The 21,489-nt window shown below is 43.0% G+C and overlaps 1 protein-coding gene across 1 annotated transcript in view; it reads left to right on the forward strand.

Annotated features, from left to right (window-relative positions):
- LOC126470914 (uncharacterized) overlaps positions 1–21,489 on the forward strand; it is a 445,629-nt gene that overhangs the window by 245,577 nt on the left and 178,563 nt on the right. The gene's annotated exons all lie outside the window — the stretch shown is intronic.

A 21,489-nucleotide genomic window follows, 5' to 3' on the forward strand; every position in this document is an offset into this window, starting at 1 on the left:
TGATCAGTCACAGTTTTCAAATCACATTTCGTTTTAGATATCAAAGGTGATACATTCAAACTAAGTATTCACCAACTAGTGATAAAGATCATTTAACGCGCACAGACTCTTAGCTGTAAAGTTAGCCGCCTCCAAAGTCTAGTAGTCAGTATTCCTGACTGCTGATGTGGAAGTCCTATGTTTGATTGTCAAGAAATACTTATGATTTTCTTAGCTTAAAACATGTAAAAACTGTGTCCCCCAGCTTAGTTGTGCTTGAAGAAATAATCAGCGTGAAACAGGTAACCACCGAAGTTTTCGATTCTGTTGTATTGAATGGCTTGTATCTGCCTGTGAGTCATACGAAATTTAGTTAGTTAAAGTGAAACTTGATTTCAGGCTATACTGTAATACTGAATTTCGCAGATGGTATGCAGTATACACTAGCGTGTAACACAACACAGTCGGCAACAGTAGTAGTGACGTTTGTTTTTTCAATACACTATCTGATTTCAGTATTATTAAAATATCAGAAGATGGAGATTATGCAAACGGTAATCGAAAGAATTTGGATACCGATGAAGGTCACCAATCTCACTTTGTATGTGACTAAAAATGAAAAATGTTGCCTAACTACACATTTACTATCATGCAGAAAGGCATTTCTTTTATAAAACTGGTATTCAATTAAAAAATAGGCACTGCGAGATATTAAGATTCCCGTAAAAATTTCGGACACATTAAATGAAATACCAGCACAGATTTCATTTTTCCCTACTGAAAATAAAGAAGAGCACTATCTCCCTTACAATTAGTGACACCAGTGGATCCTTTTTTCGTAGATTCTTGCGTTTGCTTGAGGCATAATTCGGACGCTTGCGAAATTAACGTCATATAGGAGAAATGAAGGCCATGTTTTTGTGTAAAGACTGGCCAAGATGCGGTGGTTAAGCCCTTAATGTTATTTAGATGGTTTTCAACACACAGACGCACAATTCTAATGGTATTATTACTGAAATCTAAGGTTAGCCGCAAGTGTTCGGGAAACAGGTTATTTAGAACAGACGTTCGCACATGTACATCCGGAGCTATTACGCCAGTACCCCCGTTGAAAAGTTAGCGTCTAATAATGTATTACATTATCTGTATGTTGCTGAATTTTGTCTACTGCAGCTCATAAATTCTGGAATTGTTCCACAGATATATTGAGGTAATTTGTTTCGTTTGATTATCTTCCATCAAGCTTGAGAAAGCAGATTACACCTATTTCGTATTCAACAACTTCGATGTTGCTGGGACACGGAATGCTGAGTGTTCCACCGAACCGAAGTTTCTGAAATTTGTGTCAGAAGCTCTATTTTAAGGGGGAAACGATCCATTAATGAATGCACCAATGGTTCTTAGGTAATGAGTGCGATAATTTTGTAAAATTACAGCAGAACTGTAGCGCTCCGGTGCAGTCGAATCTTTAATTATTCGCTTTTACTTGCTTTTCGAGACTTCTGTCGCAGCAATCAAGACATGCTACTCGTACTATTGACGGGACAAGTCGATTTTCCGGTTCAGTAAGAGTGATCTTGTTTTTCGCAGCTTGATATTACTGTTTCGTATTCGGGGCTGTAACATACATCGTGTACCGACATTAGTAGCCGCATCCATACTGCCAGTTTTTGCTGCGACCTGATACAGGTTGACGACGACGCTTTGAAATCAGCATCATTTGAACTACATCCATCAGTGTATATCCAAGTGCGTCTTCGTATACATAACAACTACGTCACATACATCCGTAAAATACTCGTAAAATCTAAAATAACGTGAATAATAGAAAGCATCACACTTCCCACGTCAGAGGTCGGCGTATAACCAGCTCAGCACGCTTTGGGTGAAGTCAAAGTTGGTCGCTGGCCAACAATAAAAGAGTCAGACTATAAATTCACGGTCGAGGCTCAGCCTTCAGTAAATTCTATAACTTTTTCTATCGCTTACCGCTTCTTTAAGTGAAGGACAGCTTGATTTGTACGGATGTAGGTACAGGGTGGTGCACTTAAAAGTAGCCCTCTTCCCCTTTGAATTCGAATGGAATATTTGGACTTCTGAAATAAAAACCTACAACAATGGACAGTTTTACGCAGTAATCGATTGCTAGCATCCTTCTATCAGCATTTCAGTTTATTTCATCAGTGGAGTTACACGTTTCTCTTCGCAGTCTGCAAAACGACTTTTTGGATAGGAGGAAGAATTGAAATTGTCGAAGCATGAGTGTTGTCGCTTAGGGAGGTCAAACAAATCCTGTGCTGCAGTGGGAGGCGGATTTGCGGAGAGATGAGACATGGTGCGAGATGTGATACTCAGAAGAGCGGGCGTGAAACTGTTGAATGTTGTTTGCTTGAGCGTGATGTGGCAACGATGATATTAGGTGGATGTAGTGTGATAATATGGGGCTGTTTCAGGGTGTACCAAGGCTTTTTATCGATAGTAAAATGAGCGTAAGCGTTTATGAAAACACTTGAGATCGTATCATGCTTTTCACTCTACGATAAAAATTTGTAATGGGCCATTCCTGTTCCTGGATGGTAGTACCCCTGTCTTAGCTGCTGGTAAGCCTTTCTGGATGTGAGGTCGTGGTCCAAGAAACTCTTCCGTTCATGACACTTTGTCCAGGACTGCGCTGGACATCTTCAGAGGCGCTCCTCCGCTGTCTGGCAGACTGACTGGTCGGACGTCCGAGAGCGGAGGCAATGGACAGTAGTTCTGCAGAATCGTTAGACAATTTTATATTTGACAATACGACAATCGATAGTTAAGTTTTATCTTTGACAAGGATTATCTCTGCCTAGCACGTGTTACTTCGACCACGCCCCCTATATGACGCTTTTGGACGTCCGACCAGTCAATCGGCAAGACTCAGCCGAGGAGCGCCTCTGAAAATGTCCAGTGCAGTCCTAGGCGAAACGTCAGGAACGGAAGAGTTTCTTTCTTGGACCACGACCTCACATTCCGAAAGGTTTACCAGCAGCTATATAATCCGGTGGTGAAAGCCTTCATTCTATGATCAGTACTCCTGTCTACCAAGTAAGGACCTTTCCCGTATTATTCCAAGGACAGCGAGTGTCTTTGGTGCTCTGGCATGCTTAAAATTCATAACTGAGGCCCACATAAAGTCTTTTGTCATTAACAAACATTTCGATAGCGTGAGAGACTATTTCGCCGTCGACAGTCATTCGTCAAATTAATTACGAAGTTAACACATAATTTTGTGATCGTAATAAATTGTATAATTTTTGATGCAGTGTACTATTGCCCTATTTCGGCAATCATATCATTTTTAAGTGAGTTTGCCTTAGAAATTTATCGAGTGTTGACAGGAACGCCTATGTATTCATTGCAGGTGGAAAGGACAGACAGCCTTTCGAAATAGTTCCTAACACATTTTCCGAAGACTGTCTTATGGAACTAGTTCGACATCCCTCACGTAATGGAAATGTTTTGGATCTTGTAGCTACAAATAGGTCTGACCTTATAGACGGCGTCGGTATAGAGACGGGGATTGGTGATCATGATATATAGCAACGATGATTACTTAAGTTAATAAATCAATCGAGAAGGCTAGAACAGTATTTTTTTGCTGGAAAGAGCAAATAGGCAGTTGCTGGTATCCCACATAGACAAAGAACTGAAAACATTTAGTTACAATGTGATGGACGTAGATGAAATACAGGCAAAGTTTAAACTGTTGTAAATCGCGCTGTGGAGAAATATGTGGTTAGTAAGTGGATTAAGGACGGAAATGACCTACAATGGTTTAGTAACAAAATTCTAAAATCCTGAGGAAACAGACTGTTGCGCTCTCGGTTCAAGAAAGAACGCATAAATGTCGACAAATAGACGTTAGTAGCAATTCGTGCGCGTGTAATAATATCGATGAGTGAAGCATTCAACTACTTCCACAGTCATACGTTAAAGAAAACTATTGCCGAACACCCCATAAAATTCTGGTCCTACGTAAACTCGCTCAGCGGTTCAAAGGCTTCTATTCAGTCACTCGTCGAGAAGTCTGATGTGTCAATAGAGGACAGCGAAAGGAAAAGATGAAGTTTGAAAAAAAATATCACTCACTCAGGAGGCTCGTACATCGTTTGACCGTTGCTCAGACTCCTCTGTGGAGGACTTAGAAATAGGCATCAAATGGTTCAAATGGCACTAAGCACTATAGGACTTAACATCTGAGGTCATCAGTCACCTAGACTTAGAACTACTTAAACCTAACTAATATAAGGACATCACACACATCCATGCCCGAAGCAGGATTCGAACCTGCGACCGCAGCGGCAGCGCGGTTCCGGACTGAAGTGCCTAGAACCGCTGAAACAGGCACCCCTGGCGCTGAGAAGCAAATGAAAGAGTTGAGAACGAATAAGTCGCCAGGTCCGGATGGAATCCCAATTCGGTTTTATGAGAGATCTCGTCGGCACTAGCCCCTTACTTAGCTTGCATTTATTGTGAATCTCTGGTCCATCGTAAAGTATCAAGAAACTGGAAAATCCAGCAGATGACTCCCGTATGTAAGATGGTTAAAACAACGGACACGCAAAATTACAGACCAGTATCGTTAACGTCGGTGTGCAACAAAATTTTTGAGCATACACTGAGTTCGAATACAAAAAAAGCCATGAGACAGAGAAGCTTCTATCGGCAAATCAAGACAAATAAAAAAAAAAATCGCTCGTACTAAACTCAGCTTGCACGAAATCCTGCGAACCGTGGATGAAGGGCGACAGGTAGATTCCACATCTCTAGATATCCAGAAACAAGAAAGTGACTGACACAGTGTCCTACTGCAGACTGTTATTGAAAGTCTGAGGATACGGAATAGGTTTTCAGATATGTGAGAGATTCGAAGACATCTTCAGTATTTGGACCTAGTACGATGTTCTAGACGACGAGTGGGCACCAGAAGCCTGAGTATCGTCAGGAGTGCTCCAGGGAAGAGTAATAGAACCGTTCGTTTTCTCTATACACATAAATGATCCGACGGTTAAGGCGAACAGCATTCTGCGACTGTTTACTGACAACATTCTAGTTCAAAAATGGTTCAAATGGCTCTGAGCACTATGGGACTCAACATCTTAGGTCAAAAGTCCCCTAGAACTTAGAACTACTTAAACCTAACTAACCTAAGGACATCACACACACCCATGCCCGAGGCAGGATTCGAACCCGCGACCGTAGCAGCCTCGCGGTTCCGGACTGCAGCGCCAGAACCGCACGGCCACCGCGGCCGGCCAACATTCTAGTGTTTGGGAGAGTGTGTCATTGAGTGGCTGTAGAAGGATGCAGGACGACTATTAGACAATAGTTCTCTTTGATGTGCTCAATGGTAGCTTGCTATAAACGTAAAAAATAAGTAGGTTACCACAGAGGGGTGGATAAAAAACCCTGTTCTGTTCGTATACAGTACTTGTAGTGTGCTACCTGACACAAACACGTCGATTAAGTATCTAGGCGTGACGTTGCAAAGGGACATGAAATGGAACTAGCACGTAAGGTCTGCAGTAAGAAATTTATTTGGGGAGTTCAAGATAAGTGTAGCTCACCTATAAAGATATCGCGTATAGAACACTAGTGCGACACGTCCATGAGTATTGCTCGAGTGTTTGGGATCTCCAGCAGATCAGGCTGAAGGCAATTCAGAGGCGTGCAGCTCGATTTGTGACCAGCAGATTCCATCAACAGGCTAGTGTTACGAAACCGCCCTGTGAACTCAAATGGGAATCCTTCGAACTAAGACGAAGTTTTTTTCGCAAAACACTATTGAGAAAGTTTAAAAATTGCATCGTATAGCACTCAGTGGTACTTTCTTATTTCTATTAACGCCGATCGATTTCTGTGATGAATCTGGCCATCTTCGAGTCGAAAAAAAGTATTCAGCTATGCAATGCACAGTTGCAATACGCATTGAAACTCTTAATATTCTCCATTCTTAATACTACTGCCAACGTGTAACAACCATGTCATGAGACTACCAACTGATCAGATACATGACCGAAATCGATCATTTCATCAAAAATAAGAAATTAGAGCTGTGTATTATGTGATGCAATTTTTAAAGTTTATCGAATTTGTCCAGCACTGTCTACACAAAATATTACTTTTGAGATGGTTATAGAACCGGCATTTGCGGATGACCGCAGACCGATTCTACTGTTACCAACGTACATCCCGCTTGCATAGCTGCGAATGCAAGATAAGTGAAAGTAGGGTTCGTACGAAGGCATATAGACAGTTTTTCCCTCGCTCCATCTGCGAGTGGAAAAAGAAAGGGAATGACTAGTAGCTGTAAAAGGTATCCTCCGCCATGCACCATATGGTAGTTTGCAGAGGATGTATGTAGATATAGATTTAGAGACAAACAATTAAACACATCAGGACAGTAGAAAGTCTTCAGATCCCAAAAATGAGAACTGCGATAAGGAATACGAGTTAACGGAACGTACAGGTGAAGCCTTCATTTCGCTGATGACGCTGTATCGTTTGCTTCTAATGCACATACATTTGAATAAGTGATGGAAGAGCCTAATAGAGAAAACAGGAAGGGATTCCTGAAAATTATATACAATAAAGCTTAAAATAATTTATAATCATAAAACCGAAAATCAGTGCTTGTGGTGGAGGAAACAGTTTTTCTGGAAGAACGCCTTTTCTAGCGCACAGGCACACTATGAATCTGTTTCCTGTGTAGTAGTGTAGTGCAGGGTGTGCTCATTTACATAGTCTGTTGATGTGTGATTATTATGGTAGTTACGAGTCACTAATTTCTGTATTCTGTATATTTTTTATTACATTTAGAGGAAAATATGTACTCACGGGCAATGTCAGAGCAATGCGTCGTCACTGATTTAAAAGGCGCGCTGCGAAGCTGCTGATTCATCTTGATGAAACAGCTGGTGGGTGCCCCTTGTAATTTATTTGGGTAGAGTTGAGTAGAGAGAGCGAGGACTTATCTGTTCGTTCTTCAGTTTAGAGACAGACGAAGTCATAGAAGCAGTCGATTAGCTACTTTATTTAGGGCAGCTAAGGGAAACCCAGAATCTACTCTGTAGGAAACAACATGGATTCCGGAAACAGCGATCGTGTGAGACCCAACTCGCTTTATTTGTTCATGTGACCCAGAAAATATTAGATACAGGCTCCCACGTAGATGCTATTTTCCTTGACTTCCGAAAGGCGTTCGATACAGTTCCGTACTGTCGCCTGATAAACAAAGTAAGAGCCTACGGAATATCAGACCAGCTGTGTGGCTGGATTGAAGAGTTTTTAGCAAACAGAACACAGCATGTTGTCATCAATGGAGAGACGTCTACAGTCGTTAAGGTAACCTCTGGCGTGCCACAGGGGAGTGTTATGGGACCATTGCTTTTCACAATATATATAAATGACCTAGTAGACAGTGTGGGAAGTTCCATGCGGCTTTTTGCGGATGATGCTATAGTATACAGAGACGGATAGGCACTTGGTGCAGGGAGTGGCAACTGATCCTTAACATAGATAAATGTAATGTATTGCGAATACATAGAAAGAAGGAGCCTTTATTGTATGATTATATGATAGCGGAACAAACACTGGTAGCAGTTACTTCTGTAAAATATCTGGGAGTATGCGTGCGGAACGATTTGAAGAAGAATGATCATATAAAATTAATTGTTGGTAAGGCGGGTACCAGGTTAAGATTCATTGGGAGAGTCCTTAGAAAATGTAGTCCATCAACAAAGGAGGTGGCTTACAAAACACTCGTTCGACCTATACTTGAGAATTGCTCATCAGTGTGGGATCCGTACCAGATCGGGTTGACGGAGGAGATAGAGAAGATCCAAAGAAGAGCGGCGCGTTTCGTCACAGGGTCAATTGGTAACCGTGATAGCGTTACGGAGATGTTTAGCAAACTCAAGTGGCAGACTCTGCAAGAGAGGCGCTCTGCATCGCGGTGTACCTTGCTCGCCAGGTTTCGAGAGGGTGCGTTTCTGGATGAGGTATCGAATATATTGCTTCCCCCTACTTATACCTCCCGAGGAGATCACGAATGTAAAATTAGAGAGATTAGAGCGCGCACGGAGGCTTTCAGACAGTCGTTCTTCCCGCGAACCATACGCGACTGGAACAGAAAAGGGAGGTAATGACAGTGGCACGTGAAATGCCCTCCGCCACACACCGTTGGGTGGCTTGCGGAGTATAAATGTAGATGTAGATGTAGAAACGACTGTGTCGACAACAAAATAAACAGAGGAAGAGAAGATACGTGAATTTTTTCTGGTAAACTAATTCGAATTTTGAAAACTAAATTTCCCATATGTGTGAAACATTAAGTATTCAAGCAGTGTCTACTATCAGTGCTGACTTATGACAGTGATTTCGAGAACTGTGGACTCCAGGTGAAAAATGGAGCGAAGAATCCTGGCCATTATTAGAAGCAGGGCAGCAAAGAAATGGACCAGAGAACATACCGAAATAAGGCAAAATTTCGAATATAAAGGAAATGAAATGGAGATTGGTAGGTCGTGCAGACGGGCGAATGGATGGCAAAAGCATCAACACTGTTACTTGCTGGATTCCAAGAGCTATGAAAAGACGGCCACAACGATCAAGTGGAAGGCGGGAAGACGAGTGTCAACGCTGTCGTTCGTTAAATGTGATTATTGTTTCTTACTGGAGTGCAGAAGCTAAGCTTACTGCACACTAAGCTGTCTGCTGGCATTGCAATTATGCAATTAGCCAGAGATATATAAGGTGAAATGGGGGTCCTCAGTGACTTTCAGGATGAGCAGATTGGTGGAGTACTTCTTGTTGGAGAGAGGGCACCAGAGACTGCAAATGTCTTTGCTTATATCGTCGGCAACAGGGTACAAGGTGGTGATGACGTTAACGACTCTTGCAAGGTATCATCGACGGTTATTAAGTTGTCAAAATCACAGAACACTGAAGAGGGCTGTCACAGTAAATGAAATATGAGGGAACGATGTCAGACTCGAACAACTTGTTTTTACGTTTCAACGAAATCTGTAACGACTTAAGAAGCGCAGCTGTATGCAAAACTTATGATTAACAAGAACCTCTAAGGAAATGCTACAGAGACCTTCAAACACGATCCAAGCAGGATTGGAAGAGAGCAGTGTTCTCCGATATATCACACTAAAATTTGTCTTCAACACCTGGTAAGGTTTATGTATGGTGGACACCGAAAGGCCCTTACGCATTGGACTCTTAACCTTCTGACGCTAAATCATGAGGTAGTTGTAGATAGTATATACTGCCGTTTCGTGGTATTCTGTTGATTCTTTTGTTATATCTACAATGAAGAATCCCGGCTAACGATTGTATATACGTTTTAAGTGATCGTACGTATCTTTTGATGCCTATGACGTTGCCAGACCAGACAATAATGCCGCAGACTTTTTTACTGTTTTAACTTTAAGGTTATAGATCATCTGTTGTCAAATTTGGAGGAAGGAATGCACAGTACAGTACATATCCTACCCGTCACTATCAACGGAACTAAGTGACACAGTACGTGACGAAGACATTCATGAGTCCTGTGCAACAATGCGGCCACAAATATGAGCTCAACGGCAGAGTAAGCGTATTCCTTTAAAAATTTGTGTTTCGTGTCTTAATAATTAACGGTATAAATATTAAATATCGTGTAACAAGTACAAGCAAAAACAGAAGAGACTTTATTAAATTTCAGTACGCATCACGTATTGCACATAATTATTATTAAAATATGAAATACAGTAAGAATACCGTTGTCAACTAATGACGGCTTTGAAAGGCTTAAAGGCAGGAACGAAAGAAGATTAGGGTTTAATATTCCGCCGAGAACCAGGTCTTCGGCAACGAACCATACGTTCGATTGGTAAGGACTGACCACGAAACTGGCTGTAGCCTTTTCAAGGGTCCTACCCTAGTATATAAATGTGAGTCTGCTCGTATCACACTGAGATGTTCAAAATGTTTGTTCGTTACTAAACATGAAACTGTTTCACTAAGGAGCAACAAGACAAAATATTAATATAAAGTACGGTATATAAAGGACAGATATGAAATTCTTGTGAAGGCAGTCTTCCAGAACGCACTGTTTTTACTGAGATGCACAGAAGGCATTAAGTTAGTTCTGAAGAGGCTCCCACTTAAAGTCAATACTAATTCATGATCGTGCGGCTTTGGTTTCTGCCTTGAACACTTTCATTTTCCCCTATGAATAATACAAGCGCTTTTTTTGAAGATCCGATCGGTTTCGAAATGGAAACATCATTGAAAATCATATTTATTTTATTTGCGACATTCAGGCACAGCTTCCAGTTACTTCTCTGTATAGTTGCCGCTCCTGCTTATACTTTCGTTGTAGCGTGGTACCAACTTCCCAATGCACACGTCATAGAGGGCAGGCAGCCACCCGTGCTCTCCGTCAATTCTCTACGCTAGTCTGCAGCTCTTCGTCTATACCAAAATGCTGTCCTCAAAGCTGGCGTATCATGTGAGCAAAGAAATGAAAATTAGACGGAGCCAAGTCCGGTCTGTACAGTGGGCGATAAAACACTTCCCATCCGAAAAGTTGCAAGAGCGCCCTTGTTTCAGCTGCAGTGCACGTCCGAGAATTGTCACGAAGATAGACAATGCCTGATGACAATATTTCTCTTCTCTTGTTATGAATTGCCCTTCGTAGACCATTTTCTCTAATCGTCTGATACACTTGCCGAGAAAGATCATGGGTTTACACTCGCTTCCTTCCCTGACTGCCTGTACGTCCTGTTTCGGAGTTCCTGCACCATTACCGCACTTTGCTTTCACTCTAGACAGTTACGTTATGTGGGCTTTATGGAAACCAGGCGGAATCCCTCAGCATAAAGAAATCGAATGACAGCACACACTTCATACTTGGCGGTAGACACTTGTTTTAGGCATCTTTTCGAGCTCTCTGTGCGCTCATAACTGAAATATGCCACTAGACGCGATCGACGGGCATTCTAGAGACACTGCACAACACGTCTGCACAAAGAATCATCGCATTTTCAGAGTGGTTTTAATTTCGCGAACGATCTGACCTTGAAAAAAAAAAAGAAAAGAAAACGCCCTCGCGTTTAATGTAGTAGTGGTTTCAGTCCCGTCGCCTGTAGTTTACGGTTGCTCATTGTAGCCTCTGGTCGCATGTCCATGAATTCAGCTCTTCTTTGGATGAATAACGGAAGGGAGACTAGCGCTTAACGTTCTGTCGACAAGTGGACCATTACAAACGGAGCACAAGGGTGGATTGGGTAAAAAAACCAGCCGTGACTCCTCAACGTGACAATCGTGGCATTTGCACTAAGTAGTTTAGGAAAATCGTAGAAAGTCCATATATGATTTGTCAGACAAGGGTTTGAGCCGCCGTCCTCCGAATACGACTCTAGTTTCTTAATACTATCCCTCCTTGCTGGGTTCGTCTTTGGAGAGAGGGGGGTGAATGTATTGAGGGTGAAGCTGAACCGGTGAAGTCACCGACAGCCGGTGATGCTTCTCCTGTGATACCTGCGAGCGTCTTCGTGAAAATCGCTTTGGGTTTTATTTTCCTTGCCATTTTATTTAGACTGCACCAAAATGAAATCTAATTTCTATTAATTATGGTTTACCTTCGACTGTGATTAATGATTAAGTAGCTGTTCAGAATTTCAAAGCCACTCGCCTCTGAGAATCACAATTGTAAGTCGCGCTTACTGTCACATATTCGATAATTTTTTATCGATATAATTTCTGTACTTAGCTCATCAGACTCTAATCGACACGATTTTAAGAGAAATGTTATGTAAAAAGAAATACGTCACGACTGCTCGTGTCAATACCGATCTAAGTTTACTCCTGCGACGCCTTACATCGCAGAACCGTCGGTCTCAGTAACAAACAGTTAATCCTTAAAATGGCAAGTATGTGTTACAGCCGTTCAAGCGAAGGAAGCGAGATAAAAATTACTCTGCTGTTTCCAAAGAAGTTTCCTCAGTTGAGTACACGTGATTTGAAAGTGTATAGTGACAGAAATCTCTTGTGTCCCTGTTTTAAAAACGTCTCAATAAAACAGTGAAAAATTGTTGTCGATTCGGGTGATGAAACCACTAATAATTTGATGCCACCCACAACGAGCAAGCACAAGTCGAAATATTCTGTTCATTATTGATTATTTGTATCAAGGCAATGCCTGAGACACCAGTATAGTGAATAAAGATGTGTAATTCCGATTATTAAGTGAGCTTCATTTTATCCACTGGGAATGCTGAGGGCATACTTTTGGCTATGGGAGTTTTTATTCTGTATTATGTTTCTGTATTACGTTATCTTGTCCTGGGAGGTTATAATTAAAGTGCAGCTACTCTCTGAGGTCCAATGTGGGCAGTGATTATCATATGGAAACGAAAATTTGTAGATACTCAATGTGTTAATGCGAAACCGTTTTACGTTGGGAAAACTTGGGAAAAAGTTAGTTCCACTTTTGGCCACCAGGTTCAAATCTGGCACTGTGAATGCAAGAAAGACGTATATAAATATTTCAATAGGTTATGGATTAGGAACGGGACGAGGAAAGAAAAGGTCAAACAAGTGAGAATAGCATAATTTTGATTTTATTAATAACTGCTGCTTAGACAGTTTGCTCAATATGAGCACCAGAGCCGTCGACGGGATGCTGCACCCGTAGAACGATGTGGTCAACAGTTGCTCTCAGGAGTTCCGGTGGAACCCGAACAACGTCTTCCTGCATACTGGCCTTCAGATCGGATAGAGACCGAACGTGTTCCTGGTAACCGCGTTCTTTTGGACATGCCCAGAACCAAAAGTTACATGGATTCAGATCAAGTGATCTTCAAGGACATGCATGTAGAGAACCTCAGGAGATAACACCTTCGTGGAAGGTTGTATTAAGCAGATCTTTACGAGGACGAAAGACATGAGGTGTTTGGCATACCTTGCATGAAAACAGTGGGTTTTCACGCAAGTGTGCCCTACCAAAGCAGGAATCACGTGCTGTACAAGGAGGTCTCCACAACGTGCAGACGTCACGGCTCACCTTGTCATGTCCTCTCAGGGTATTCTCTTCAAAGAATAACGGACCGAGAGTAAAGGTGTTTGTGAATCCTCACCACACAGCCACATACGGCTCGTACAGTGTCTCTTTGCGCCAACACGTGGTTTAACAGCACCCCAGTTCGACAGTTGCCGGCCGCGGTGGTCTCGTGGTTCTAGGCGCTCAGTCCGGAGCCGCGTGACTGCTACGGTCGCAGGTTCGAATCCTGCCTCGGGCATGGATGTGTGTGATGTCCTTAGGCTAGTTAGGTTTAAGTAGTTCTAAGTTCTAGGGGACTGATGACCACAGATGTTAAATCCCATAGTGCTCAGAGCCATTTGAACCATTTTTGAAGTTCGACAGTTCTGTGTATTCACGGCGTCTCTACTGTGAAATGCGCCTCTTCACTCCATAGAATATTGCCTGTCCACATGTCATCAACTTCGATCCGTGCTAGAAATCGTAGAGCAAATTCAGAACGCTGCTGCGGATCGTGAGGTTTCAATTACTGCACATGCTGGATCTTCTACCGGTACCAGTGTAAAATACACAACAAAACTTGGGATGGAAAATTATCTTAACAGTACACGAGTACTAGCATTGCACGTGGCACGTGCTGCGTGGTCAGTTACAGCAACAGCAACCTCGTCAATAACTTCCACTGTGATAGGATGTCTTGCTGTTCCAGGTGCCACACCAAGCCCACCTCCCATGGTGCTCAGAGCCATTTGAACCAAGCCCACCCGTGGTTTCGAATTTCATTATCATCTCCTTTAAACCATTTAATGACATCGCGCTTCTCCTCAGACCTTTCAGATGGCGATATTCTCTCAATGCAGCCCTGTAATTTCTGCCGTTCACATAAAATAGTTTCACTGACAGTGCACGATCTCTCTTCTCATTAGCTATATTGTTCATTCACTTTAAGGCTTGTCGAATGATAGCGTGGATGTCATACCGTCCAACAAACTGTGTACAACGCCAATTTTTTACTTGGTGGCCACAACTGGAATTACGTTTTTTTTTTTTTTTTTCCAACCCAAATCGGTTCCGCAAAACGCATTAGCAAATCCACCAATTTGCGCTGCCATACGATAGTTACAGCCCACACTGGAATTCCGCAAGTAGTTGCACTTTAATTATAATTAGCCGGTAGCATCAAAATAGTGCTCCAGAACAAAGGAGTATTTTCAGCGAAATTATCGACTGGTTCAAAAGAGTAGTACATTAGGTGGTATACTAGTATACTTTTTAGAACACGCTGCTTACAGCTGCCGAATGGTCTCTGACTGTATTTCAATGGAAGGGAGAAAAAAAACTGTTTGTTTTCTGCTGAAAATGTTTGTTACGAGTGGAGCGGCCGACTGTCCGGTGTGCAGAATATCCGGGCCGGCAGCAGCCTTGGGGCTCGGCCGAACAGCTCACGGCATGAATGGCTCGATTAGCCGTTATGACCGAGAGGCCCCACTTAAATTCGTCACGAGGCCAGTATTACACGCCACGGACGTGTCTTCACTGTTTGCGTTAAACGGCTCGGACCTACACGCACAGGAAATCACATCCAACGTGTGATGTCTCTCTTATCTTGCTTCCGGTCTAATAAGATTCACTTTTGTCTCATTTTGTCCAGGCAAGCTTTTAATTAACCCTTTCCAGAAAGTTTGCTGTGCCTTTTTTATTCATATCCGTACATACATTTCTCCGCAGAGCTTCATTAAGTATAATTAATCCTCTTTTTATTTCGCAGGTCACTTCTATAGAAATTATTGTGATAATGTGGACAAGGACTACCATTTATAGCAGGCGTTTGTTCAGATTAGAAAAACATGAACATACCAGAGCCTCTGTCCCTCAAGAACTTTCTCTATTCCTCACAGATATATTTCTTCCTTCTCTTTTATTTGAAACGTTGATTTATCACTAACTTTAAAACAGCGGTTAACTTCTCATCTCTCAGTAAGGTTTACATTAAATGAGGGGCTTCTTTCAACAGTGGTACAAGTCAATTTTTGTTCATTCTGAGATACAGAGTCCTAAAGTTAAATGAGCGCTGAAAAATCTGCAGTTGAGATATCAGAAATATTCAAGTACATATACTTGAATATTTTTGGTATCTCAACTGCAGATTTTTCAAGTATATAAACTTGAATACTTTTGGTATCTCAACTGCAGATTTTTCAGTGTTCATTTAACTTTAGGACTCTGTATCCCAGAATGACCAAAAATGGACTTGTACCACTATTAAAATAAGCTCTTCAAATGTTCCCATTAGTTTTCTTACTGGTGCCATCTTCTGAGCGACACTGCAATTCTTGAGACCTTCGAAGCTTTTTACAGATATTTCTGGGCACATTCTGGCAGGAAATCCAACACAACAATGGAAATATTACATTAAAGATATAGATGATCTTTACACGTAATTTAAGCGCGACATCTCGATGTAACTCAAGCTTACATTCGAATGGGAATGACGAGTAGTCGTCTGACGGGTATTATCAGCGCTAGTCCATAAATATGAGTTAAGCACGAGAAGAAGCTGGATTCGTGAGATTCAGAGGAGGAGGTGCGCTCAGTTATCAAACTTTTTTACTAAAATAAAATCACGTGAGTGATACAATAAATTCCAGTCACCAGAAATATAGAGGGTGGACAAAAAGAAAATATAGGACCATCGCGAGAGATACAAGCTTGAACACAAATGCAGATACTAGTGAATTCCAGTCACCAGAAGTATAGAGGGTGGACAAAAAAAAAGGACCATCGGGAGAAATCCAAGCTTGAACACAAATGCAGATACTAGTGAATTCTGCAGGTTGCGTTGTTCTATTTGACAATGAACGGCATCTGTCAATCAACTCAATAATACGTTGCAAGTAGCAATCGTGGCTAGAACAGTGTTCTGTGTAGTTGCTAATGTACTATGTCAGAGCTCAGTGTATTCTAACGTGAGCAAGTTGTTGGTGCACATATAGTGCGTTCTTCCGTAACCAACGTACACTACCATTAAAATTGCTACACCAAGAAGAAATGCAGATGATAAACGGGTATTCATTGGACAAATATATTATACTAGAACTGACATGTGATTACATTTTCACGCAATTTGGGTGCATAGATCCTGAGAAATCAGTACCCAGAACAACCACCTCTGGCCGTAATAAAGGCCTTGATACTCCTGGGAATTGAGCAAACAGAGCTTGGATGGCGTGTACAGGTACAGCTGCCCATGCAGCTTCAACACGATACCACAGTTCATCAAGAGTAGTGACTGGCGTATTGTGACGAGCCAGTTGCTGGCCCACCATTGACCAGACGTTTTCAATTGGTGAGAGATCTGGAGAATGTGCTGGCCAAGGCAGCAGTGGAACATTTTCTGTATCCAGAAAGGCCCGAACAGGACTTGCAACATGCGGTCGTGCATTATCCTGCTGAAATGTAGGGTTTCGCAGGGATCGAATGAAGGGCATAGCCACGGGTCGTAACACATCTGAAATGTAACGTCCACTGTTCAAAGTGCCGTCAATGCGAACAAGAGGTGACCGAGACGTGTAACCAATGGCACCCCATACCATCACGCAGGGTGATACGCCAGAATGGCGATGACGAATACACGCTTCCAATGTGCGTTCACCGCGATGTCGCCAAACACAGATGCGACCATCACGATGCTGTAAACAGAACCTGGATTCATCCGAAAAACTGACGTTTTGCCATTCGTGCACCCAGGTTCGTCGTTGAGTACACCATCGCAGACGCTCCTGTCTGTGATGCAGCGTCAAGGGTAACCAAAGCCACGGTCTCCGTGCTGATAGTCCATGCTGCTGCAAACGTCGTCGAACTGTTCGTGCAGATGGTTGTTGTCTTGCAAACGTCCCCATCTGTTGACTCAGGGATCGAGACGTGGTTGCACGATCAATTACAGCCATGCGGATAAGATACCTGTCATCTCGACTGCTAGTGATACGAGGCCGTTGGGATCCGGCACGGCGTTCCGTATTACCCTCCTGAATAAACCAATTCCATATTCTGCTAAGAGTCATTGGATCTCGATCAACGCGAGCAACAATGTCGCGATACGATAAACCACAATCGCGATAGGCTACAATCCGACCTTTATCAAAGTCGGAAACGTGATGGTACGCATTTCTCCTCCTTACACGAGGCATCACAACAACGTCTCACCAGGCAACGCCGGTCAACTGCTGTTTGTGTGTAAGTCGGTTGGAAACTTTCCAACCTTGTGTGAATGATCTGAAAAGCTAATCATTTGCATATCACAGCATCTTCTTCCTATCGGTTAAATTTCGCGTCCGTAGCACGTCATCTTTGTGGTGTAGCAATTTTAATGGCCAGTAGCGTATTATTCAATGTTTCAAGAGGCACTATATCGAAGATTTGTACCGCATGCAGGAAATGTCCCCGGGTGGAGGCATTTCCGAAACGGCTAAGTTTGTAAACTACTGCCGCAGTTAAAGTGCATAAAGTGCACCGTGCATGGCAAAACGGCGCTATCCAAAACTGGCGCCTAGGCATCTATGGTGCGCCAAGACCATAGATGTCAGGGGTGAACGACGGCTGCGGAAGATGTGTACGGGCGAATATACGTGCAGTTGTTGAGCAACTGACCGCCCAGATGGACCAACAGGTTACCAACAACGTCTCCCCAACTACCGTTCAGCGAACATTGCTACGTATGGTCCTCTGCAGCAGGTGACTGGTTCATGCACTCATGCTGACTGCTGATCAGCGGCGACCAAGTCTACAATATGCGCACCAGTATTGTGGCTAGACGCCCACTGAATGGTGACCGCTGGTCTTATCAGATGAATCACGTTTTATGCCCCTTCGGAGTGAAAAGTCTGAAAGCAGACACCCTGCAACAATCGACGGAATGGTCCAGGCGTTATCGTCTAGGGAATGTATTAGTAGCATTCCCTTGGTAATGTCGTCATTCTGGAAGGCCCAACGGTTCAACACAGGTATGCATCTATCCTAGGGGACCTTGTCAACCCCTATACGCAGTTTGCTTTTTCTCGACAGTGGCATCTACCGGCAGCACAATGCAACGTATCACGGCTCGCAGTGTACGTTCGTGGTTCAGAGAGTTCCAGGGCGAGTTTACCACACTACCCTGGCCACCTCTGTCGGGCTGTTCGCTCCATGGATCCTCAATGGAAGTTCATTTGGCCGCGGTGCAAAAGGTGGTTATTCAGGCTTTTGACAGGTGGTCACATTAACGTGACTGGACAGTGTACTTGTTTTCGTGGCGGCGCGGAAAAAACCTAACTGTAAATATGCCTACAAACGACTCTCGTATTTATTTTATACTTCCCAATATAGGAAATGTTACTGTGAATTAAACTGATCGTCGTTTATATCAGAATAGTAAATCCATAGGTGGTAAATGTTAGCTGGACACAAAACCTGCTATGAAGACGAGTGCCTCAGAGACCATCAATAAATGCTCATATCATTACTCATTTGTCCGCTGATATCTCAAGCCCACCGACTTAGAAACCTAAAACTGGTACTCAAGCTTACCATAAAAATTATTGTAAATATAGCAATAGCAACAAAATCGGTTGTTTGTAGCAAATAGAGTAATAAACAGAATTTAAGACTCGTGAAATACCTATTTATCAGTGTTACTTTAAGGTTTAAAATATTGTATACGATCGCTGTGTTCCGTAATGATGCCAGAAATTATTCATTCAAGTTAAATGCCGGGATGGCTGCTCTGAGAAGGACAATGCCGATTTCCTATCCCATTCACCCCCAGTCCGAGCTTGTTCCCCGACTTTAATGACCATGTTTTTGGCGGGAGTTTGAACCCTACTCTTCTGTCCTTTCCTATCCCCTCGTCACTGTCCGAAGACCGTCGTGCACGATATTGATCCGCGAATCGTGTGTACTTCGCTGTGTTTGTGTTGCGTGTTTAACTGTTTAGTGACGGTGTTTTATTTCTGATGTGGAGATAGAGAATCAGTCAGGAATTCATTTAAATCGATACAGGAAACCGTCTAAGAAGCTACAGTTAAGGGCAGCCGTATCTGAAGTTGTAAAGAAGACAGATCTGTAAATTGAAGGAACAGAGCAACATTTTTAACGCTCACTGTAAAGTAGATGTGAGTAGATGTAATAAAGCAGTTCATAGCATCAACAGCGTCTAAAACTTGTTTTATACGAGTGACTTTATGGTCAATATCGACTACTTGTAAACAGTGCGCCTCACATGACAGCGTGTAAATCAGCCACCCCCACGTCACATTTGGGTCCACCGACCTCTTTTTTTGTGACGAGTAAAGATTCTAAAATCCTGACTATTCTCAATATGGTGTATACGCAAAGACAGGGGTTGCTGGTGTCGTCTGCTAACACTGTAAACTAACCAATTTCGCCGCGGTGTCTTACACACTGACGGAAAAAATCGCAAAACTAAAAAATAATTAATGTAGAGAAAGGAAATTTCGAGAATACATTGCAAGTTAACAGGTTAATTTAAATGCGAGATAAGTCATTGCAAATGTGAAATTCTCGTACGTTAACAACCGGTGGACCGCCTGAATGTTGAATGCAAACATGCAAACGTGCATGCATTGTGTTGTACAAGTGCCGGATGTCAGTTTGTGGGATGGAGTTCAATACCTGTTGCGCTTGGTCGGCCAATACAGAGACGGTTAATGCTAGTTGTGGATGACACTGAAGTTGTCGTCCGTCGATGTTCCACATGTGCTCGATTGGAGACAGATCTGGTGATCGAGCAGGCCAAGGAAAAATTTCCATTATTTCAGTTCTCAGCTGTGCTAGGAGTTTACCATACGTATGTTCACTACAAATTTTGCTTTGGTTATTAATAATCTGTATTGTCATTGCAAGTTCCTTAATTCTGTTACCGTGATCTTACTCTCTGTAAAAAGGACGGTCCCTCATAAACCTCGCGGAGTGGCCGCGCGGTTAGAGGCACCATGGCACTAATTGTGCGGTCCCTCCTGCCGGAGGTTCGAGTCCTCCCTCGGGCATGGATGTGTGTGTGTGTGTGTGTGTGTGTGTGTGTGTGTGTGTGTGTGTGTGTGTTTTGTCCTTAGCGTTAAGTTAGTTTAAGTAGTGTGTAAGTCTAAGGACCGATGACCTCAGCAGTTTTGTCCCTTATGAATTCACACATAAACCCCACTTTCACTATTCAGGTGACAAACTGCAAAGCAGACATCTTCACAACACACACAGTTTTGGAACCGACGTATAAACAAAAATGGTCTTTCGCGACAGATGAATCTCAGTTCAAGAATGAAACACCAGAGGCTCTGCAGTAGAATCATCTGCCACGAGTTCTCAATTGAGACAAGAAGGTCGCTCTTGTAAAAGGGGCTTAAGATGCATATCCAGACTGACAGGTATAAAAGACGAACGGTCTGCGACACCTTACAATCTCACAAGCTAAATTATGGTAGCAACAGCCTTGTATCTGGTCCCAACACCAAACCGCATTGCAAATCTTCGGGGTGCCGTACGTCGCCTGTCGCATTCGTGGCACAATGGCTGAACCTACGAATGTTTGCGGCGTCTGCACGAAGAGACTCTGTTATTTCAGATACGGTCAAATAATATAATCTAGATCATCAGGCAGTTATACAATGTAAAGGAGCCGTGGCTGGGCTTGGTTGATAGCAGCGGCCATTACGGAAGTGGTGGAGAGTTCCGGCAGGACCGGAGCGCCGTGTGGCTGTCCAGTCTGTGAGAGGCCGCCGGGCCACTCACTGTATCTGCCGCATCGGACGCCGCGGGATTCGCCTTTATCGGTTTTTAACTCGGCGTTAAACGTTACGTTTTTCTCCGGCGTGCCGCTGCACAGCATCCTAAATTTAATTGCCGCCCACTAACATTTGAATGTGTATGTTTATCGGATGCACGGTTCGCGCCATTTTCTTAGGCAACGTATCTAGATGCCTTCCGGCTGAAAATCGAAACAGTCCATAAAATGAGCATAAACAGTATACAGTACCGGCGTCCACGGGCTACAGGCAGCTCCCCTCCCCTCCCCTCTTCTTCACTCGCTAAGGACCGGAGCGTTAAGAATTAAGGACGGTTATGACGGGCGTGCAGATAAGCCTAACAAATGCGAGTGAACTTTGAAGCCAAGATTTTTCGTCACCTGTCTTTATCCAATGACCATCAGCTATTTTTCAGGACCGAATCAGCGCTAGCAATGTTTGTGGAGATGACTGTAAGATATTATGGGTAACCTTACCGACCTATAGTAGTAGTAGTAGAAGGGTTTAGTGGGCGAACGACAGCAAGGTCTTCAGCGCCCGTTCGGTATCATAGGGAGACGGGTGTCAAGAAAAAAAAACTCAGAACATTTACATAAAACGGAACATAAAACACGGGGAACAATCATTGAAAAATATGTGCTCACCCACACCGAAGCG

This window comes from Schistocerca serialis, chromosome 3 (genome assembly GCF_023864345.2).
Source record: "Schistocerca serialis cubense isolate TAMUIC-IGC-003099 chromosome 3, iqSchSeri2.2, whole genome shotgun sequence".
NCBI lineage: Eukaryota > Metazoa > Arthropoda > Insecta > Orthoptera > Acrididae > Schistocerca > Schistocerca serialis.